The sequence below is a fragment of the Peromyscus eremicus genome, chromosome 13 (genome assembly GCF_949786415.1).
Source record: "Peromyscus eremicus chromosome 13, PerEre_H2_v1, whole genome shotgun sequence".
Taxonomy (NCBI): Eukaryota; Metazoa; Chordata; class Mammalia; order Rodentia; family Cricetidae; genus Peromyscus; species Peromyscus eremicus.
The window spans coordinates 30,534,279-30,542,090 of NC_081429.1; the positions used below are offsets into that span (position 1 = coordinate 30,534,279).

The following is a 7,812-nucleotide window of genomic DNA, read 5'->3' on the forward strand; positions in this document are numbered from 1 at the left end:
AGGCCAGATGCTATTCTCCTGACTAGAAGGAGGTTTTCCTTGATGGACTTCCATTGCTTACCCTAACATTATCTTCCTTTAGGATGATACTACTATTCACAGTGGCTGTGGTGACTTGAACATTTGATCCACCAATATTTGAAGAAGTAGAATACCTATAGTATTAGATCACTAGAAAACTACAAATAGGAACTAGATTTTAGAAAAAATACAGAATTGTATAAACACAGCAAGAGTATTTTGACCCAGTCAAAATGTATATCTATTTACTGATATCCCTGAGGTTATTGGAAAATTAAGACATTTTCAGACTAAGCCAGTTTATGGCTATAAGTCCTCACTGAAATAATACATTCTGTAGGAAACTGAGTGGTGAGGAGCATGATACCAGAGAAAGAAATGATCTGCAAACCTGCTAAGTCAGAGTGAGAACCTTTAGATGTGCAATAATGCCTAAAGAGGGGACTCAGAAATGGGTTCAATAGGAAATATTGAACAGAGGTAAAATTTGTCAATAGATCAAACATTGAAGAATAAATTATCTTTTATAAAATTATTTCTTAGTTTTAATTTTTAGATAATCTAACTGTAACAGTATATGAGACACATTAAAGTAAGATGACTTACAGCAATTGAAACTACAAAGGGGAAAGTAAAATGCAAACCAAATATTACAAATTAAAGCTGTTAGATGAAATGAATGTAATCAATTAAAAACCCCTACTTGGTGATTGTAGCACGAACTGCTAAATGGTCTTTTTAGTGAAAAACCTGCAACCAGATATTGGGATGGAAGCTGAAAGATCAGAGAAGCAGAGCAAGCCACGGCCAATCTCACCTCACAAACTTCTCGGCCTGAAAGAGCCTCAGCTGATAGGACTCTAGCCAAATGAGCTTCCTCATCTGGAAAGGCTTTATTTAGTTCCTGTCTCCTCATGCCTTATATACCTTTCTCTGCCCACCCATATCATTTCCTGTCTCAACTTCCCTAGTGCTGGGATTAAAGGTGTGTGATTCCCAAGTATTGGGATTAAAGGTGTGTGCCACCACTGCCTGGCTCTGTTTCTCTCTTAGACTAAGTCAATCTCATGTACTCCAGAGTGGCTTTGAACTCACAGAGATCCAGATAGGTCTCTGCCTCCTTAGTGCTAAGATTAAAGGTGTGTGCCACCATTGCCTGGCCCCTATATTTAATCTAGTGGCTTGTTCTGTTCTCTGATCTTCAGGCAAAGTTTATTAGGATACACAATATATCACCACAGGTGATAAAATGAATTATCAACCATGAAATTTTAATTTTTAACATGGATACAAGATAATAAAACTTACAAAGCAATCTGATGCAATTACAATAAAAAATTTGAGGTATTTGAACTGAGCAGAGATAATAACATGGCTATGAAACATTACAACAGTTAAACAGCAATACAACCATAGCATGTTTTACATATACAAGTAAAATCCTCTGTGCCAGTGGTTCTCAACCTTCCTAATACTGCAACTCTTCAACACAGTTTGTGATCTTGTTGTGACCCCTAATCATAAAATTATTTTCATTGCTACTTCATAACTGTAATTTTTTTCTGCTGTGGGATGTTCTGTATGGCAAACATGTTAATAAATAAAACACTGATTGGCCAGTAGCCAGACAGGAAGTATAGGTGGGACTAACAGAGAGGAGAATTAAGAGAACAGGAAGGGAAGGAGGAGACTGCCTGAAGTCACTGCCAGGACAAGAAAGATGTAAGGTACCAGCAAGCCACGAGCCACGAGGCAAAGTATAGATTAATAGAAATGGGCTGAATATAAGAGTAAGAGCTAGATAATGATAGGCCTGAGCTAATGGCCAAACAGTTTAAATAATATAAGCATCTGTATGTTTATTTTATAAGTGGGCTAAGGGACTGCTGGGCCTTGGTGGGACCTGGAGAGAAAACTCCAGCTACATTTTTTCTATTGTTATGAATCATGTAATAATCATGTAATGTTATGAATAATGTAAATATCTGTGTTTTCTGCTAGTCTTAAGCAACCCCTGCCTGTGAAAGGGGCGTTCAACCCTCAAAAGCATCGTGACCCAGAGATTGAGAACCACTGCTCTATGCAAAGGAAATATACAAAAATTATGTGCAAACTTTTTATTGTTTTGTACTTATTGTGCATATATAGGTTTGGGTTCCATAAAATAATTTCCTCCAAGTGTATCGAGCACACATATTTGGGGGGGGGGGTGCCGAAATTCTTTATTTGAAGAAATGGTACAAATTAAAGAACTTAAGCGGATGTTTTGGTGAGACTTATTGAAATGATAAAGGCAGCCCGACATGCATGCACGGCCTCAGTGACCAGTAAAGTCACTGTGGCTTCGGGGAAGTCAGCTTAGGCCTCATCACTGTGCCCCAGGGTGTGCTTCTGAAAGAGATATTCTGCCAGGCCAGCTTCAGGAGCTCCCATCTTGCGGAGGTTGGTCACCCAGTTCTTTGATGGATTTCACCTGCTCATTCAGGTAATGGGTCTCAATGAAGTCACACAAGTGGGGGTCATTTTTGTTAGCAGCCAGTTTGTGCAGTTCCAATAGTAACTGACTCACATTCTTCTCCAAGTGCAGTGCGCACTGCATTGCATTCAGCCCGTTCTCCCAGTCATCACGGCCTGGTTTCTTGATATCCTGCAAGAAGATTCGGCCACCTCGTTGGTTCTGTAGCTCCATCAGTTTCTCAGCATGCTCCCTCTCCTCATGAGATTGGTGGAAAAAGTATTTGGCAAAGTTCCTCAGAACTACATCATCCCAGTCGAAGTAGAAAGATATAGACAGATAGACGTAGGAGGCATACAGTTCCAGGTTGATCTGGCGGTTGATGGTAGCCTCTGAGTCCTGGTGGTAGTTCTGGTGCACTTGCGAGGGAGACTTGGTGGTCGTGGTTGGAGCAGCTGAGCGACGAGGTTGCAAAGGGTTCTGCAAAGGTCGGAGGGGTCGAGCGCCAGGTTCTGTTCAAGCACTGTTGAAGCAGGAAACCTCGGGGACTCTGGGCAAGAACATCTCTCAAGTACACATATTTCGACATATTACCCCATATATATTTTCCCTGACTTTTTTGTCTCTTTCCTCCCCCCAATCTCAATTCTGTTTTTATATCATAAACCAGAATTTATACATATATATGTATACATGAGATATACATATGATATATATATATGTGTATGATATAATATATATATGTATGGTTTATGTACCAATAAAAAAATCCAACAATAACTACAAATGGAAGAACATGTATTATATTTCTCATTTTGAGTCTAGCTCATTTTACTTATAATGATCTTTAGTTGCATTAATTTTCTAGCAAATAACTAATTTCTTTTTATGGGTGAATAAAATTCATATGTATGTACATATATTACATTGTTTTGTATACATTGATCTCTTGACAGACATCTAGTCTGGTTCCCCAATTTGTCTATAGGGCTTTGAGATAACAATGGTGTAAAAGTCTGTCTGTAATATGTTGACTAAAAACCTTTGAGTATTTTCCTAGAAATGGTATGACTAGGCCACATGGTAATTCTAGCTTTAAATTTCTTTCTAGGAAACACCATACTGATTTCCATTAATGACTTGACTAATTCTCATCCCTACGACCAGTTTATATTCAGGGTTCTCTTCCCCTACATCCTCATCAGCATATTTTATTATTTATTTTCTTTATGTCGAGCATCCTGAGGGAGGAGAGATGGAATATCAGTGTAGTTTCAATTTACATTTTCTTCACACCTAAAGATAGTGAATATTTTTCATGTTCATTGGCTGTCTGGATTTTATCTTTTAAGAATTTTCTGATCATTTTTAGTGCATTTGTTAATTGGGTTGTTTATCATTTTGATAGTTTTTAAATATTTTTTGCATATTTGTCCTCTGTCAAATGTCCATTTAGCATAGAACTTTCTCCCATTCTTTAGACTATCTATTCACTCAGTTTTTCATTTGCTGTGCAGAGAAGCTTTTAAGTTTGTCAATTTTTGGTATTATTTCTTTGTCTATTAGAGTTCTTTTCAGAAAATCCTTATTTATATCAATATGTTGAATTATTTCCTGATTTTTTTTTCTTCTGACAATTTCAGAGTTTCAAATTTTTTATTCAGGTCTTTGATCCATTTTGATTAGATTTTTTGCATGTAGGTAACATGCTAGAAATATGGATTTAGTTTCATTCTTATAGACAGGGATATTCAGTTTGTCCAGCACCATTTTCTAGAGACACTGTCTTTTCTCCAATGTATGTTTTGGGTATTTTTGATTAAAATTCAGGCAGCCATAACTTTATTAACTTAATTTTTTGTCTTCTATTCAATTTACATTGTCTTGGTAAGAGGTACCATTGCTATGAAGAGACACCATGGTCATACAAACTCTTATAAAGGAAAACATTTAATTGGTACTGGCTTACAGGTTCAAAGGCTTAGTCCATTACCATCATGGAAGGAAGCAAGGTGGTATGCAGGTAGACATGATGCTGGAGAAGGAGCCACGAGTTCTATATCTGGATTAGCTGGCAGTAGGAAGAGAGAGACACTGGGCCTGGGTTGAGCTTCTAAAACCTCAAAGCCCACCCCCAGTGACACACTTCCTCCAACAAGGCCACACACACACTCTAAAAAAGCCACATATCCTAATCTTTCACATAGCTTCACTCCCTATGAGCCTTTGGGTAGCACTTTTATTCAAACCATTTTATTCAGACATGCTTATTTTGTGCTAGTATTATGCTGGTTTTGTTACTAAGGCTTTGCAGTGTTACTTGAAATCAGTTCCTATGATGCTCCTAGCATTGTTCTTTTGCTCAAGGTTGTTTTGGCTATCTAGGGTCTTCTGTATTTCCATATTGATTAACAGAACTGTTTTCTTATTTCTGTGATGATGCCATTGAAGTTTTAGTAGGAATTTGATTGACTTTGTAGATATATTTTGGTAACCCAACCATTCTTGCTGTATCAATTCTACTAGTGGGTGAGCATTGGAAATCATTTCATCTTCCATGGTGTCTTCTTTTAATGTTTCTCTAATGTCTTAAAATTTTTATTGTAGAGCTGTTTGACTATCTTGGCTCAATTTATTCCTAACCAAGTATTTTTCAGCCTATTATAAATGGGATTGTTTCCCTGTTTTCTTTCTCAGCATGCTCACTGTTTCATAGAAAAGCTACTGACTTTTGTATGTTGATTTTGTGTCTTCCTACTGGGCTAAAAATGCATAGTACTTCTATGACAGGTTTTTTTTTTTTGACTCTTTAAGATTTTTATGAGATCTTATTATCTACCTTTTCTGTTTGTGTGTCCATTACCACCTTCTCTTGTCTTATTGCTCTAGGTAAGACTCCATGGATCACACTGAATTATAGTGGAGAATGTAACCATCCTTGACCCATTCCTAATTTTCATGGAATGCTTTGAGTGTTTCTTCACTTAGTATAATATTGGCTAAAGGTTTTTCATATAGCTTTTATTATATTGGTGGATATTTTTTCTATTCTGATGTTCCAGCCACTGTTCTATTGATGTGAATAGACACTAGGACCTAGGAGACTTTTTATAAGAGAAAGCATTTAATTGAGGGCTTGCTTACAGGTTCAGAGGTTTAGTCCATTATCATCATGGCAGGAAGCATGGCAGCATAAAGGTAGGTGCTGGAGCAATAGAAGAGAACTGTATTCTGATCTTGAGGGCAAAAGGCAGAGAGAGACTGGGCCTTGCATGAGCCTTTGAAACCTCAACACCCACCCGCAATGACACATTTCCTCTGACAAAGACATATCTCCTAATTCTTCTAATCCTAACAGAGTTTCACTCCCTAGGGACTAATCATTCAAATAGCTGAGCCTATGAGGGCCATTCTTACTCAATTCACTACATCTGAGTTTCTTCAAGTTTTTAATCATTCCTTTACACTGAACTTTGTCAACAGCCTTTTTGGTATCTATTGAGATGATCACATGATCTCTGTTCTTGAGTTTATCTAGTAATGCAATATATTACATTCATTGATGTACTGATTTTTAATCACCCTGATATACCTAGAATTATCCCCATTTGGTCTTGGTGAATGTTCTTTTTTATGTGTAGTTCAATTCTGCTTGCAAGTATTCTATTAATTATTAATTTAATTAATTAGAGATTTTAATTTGCATTCATGTCTATTAGGATGATTAGCCTATAATTTTCTTTTTCGTTGTGTTCTTATCTGGTTTTGGTATCAGGGTAAAACTGGTTTTATAATAAGAGTTTGGTGTCATTCCTTCCATTTCTGGTTTTGTTGAATAGTTTAAAGAGCATTTATTTTCTTTTATTTTTTTTTAAAGCAGGTAGAATTTGGCAGTGATTCCATTTAAGCCTATGCTTTAGTTATTTGAGAGACCTTATATTATTACTTTAATCTGAGTGCTTAGTGTAAATCTATTTAGTAGTTTATATTCTTAATTTCTGTAGACCCTATATGTCTAGCAAAGTATGCGATTTCACTTAAATTTTCCTGTTTATTGAGACATAGGTTTTCAAAGTATGCCGTGCTGATCTCCTGAGTTTCACTGGTATATGTTGTGATGTCTCCCTTCTTATTTCAAATTTTCTTACTTTGACAAAACAGACAACTTAATCTTTTTGTAGGTTAGGTTTTCTTTTCTTTTAAGGTTTGTCAGTCTTCTTTAAAGAAATGAATCTTCCTTTTTCATTGGGTTGTTATTATTTTAAGTTTTTATTTCATTAATTTCTGATCTGATCTTTATTATTTCTGCCCACTCAATAATTTCGCATTTAGTTTCTTCTTTCTCTAAGACATTGATATTCATAATTACATTCATTACTGGGTAATTTTGGAATTTTAAAAATATGGGCATTTACAGCCATAAACTTCCTCTTAAAATCACTTTTGTTAGTAGAACAGCAGGTTCTAGTATATTGTGTTTTCATTGTCATTTGATTCTAGGATAATTTTCAGTTTCTCTTCTGAAATTTTGAAAATCGATTTTATTTTTTTAATTATGTATATGCATTTGTCTCTGTGTGGTGGTATATGCACAGGAGTACTACTACTGGGAGCCAGAGGCATTGATTCCTTTGGAGCTGAAGACACAGGTAATTGTAAACTACATGATGTAGGTGCTGGGAACTGAACTCAGCTCAGTTTGCTAATTTGTATATTTTTGAGTTAGTCTTTGTGTGTTCTAGATTGGACTTGAACTTCCTTCGCAGCCACAGCTAGTCTTGGATGATCCCCCTATCCCTACTTGTAGAATGGTAGGATTATAAGTGTGAACTCCATGTTCAACTTAATTTTGGTGTTATTGTCTTTTCTCCTAAGGGGATTTTCAGAAGACCGCTTATGCAAATGGGTGCTTCATTTTCTTTACTATAATAGGTCTCCAGGATGATTCAAAATTGACTCTGTCATCCCAGATACTCCCTTACATTTTAACATGAGCATTCACGATTAATAGAGTTGTTTGTAGTTCATAATTTTAGGAATCTACATAATTTGCCCCCAATCTCAGTGAAAATAAATTAGCATCCTTTCCTGAGGATGCAATGAGAAGGTGTGTGTGACTCAGTCACCTACACGACTTTTTTTTACTCCCATACTAGGATCCCATGGTGGGATGATTTGAACAGCTATGGAATAGAAGAGCTGGAGAGTTATTGGACAAACTATCTCTACATAGTTTCTATATGTGGTTTCTTCAGCATGACAGCCTAAAGATAGTTTTAACTCATTTGTGTTTATTCATGACCCCAAATATAGAAGGAGAGGGGTGGGGGGTAGTG

At 36.4% G+C, this 7,812-nt stretch overlaps 1 pseudogene; it reads right to left on the bottom strand.

The window, feature by feature from the left end:
* Positions 1 to 2,379: 2,379 nt before the first annotated feature.
* LOC131923657 (ferritin heavy chain-like) lies at positions 2,380 to 3,065 on the bottom strand (annotated as a pseudogene).
* Between the last annotated feature and the right edge of the window lie 4,747 nt (positions 3,066 to 7,812).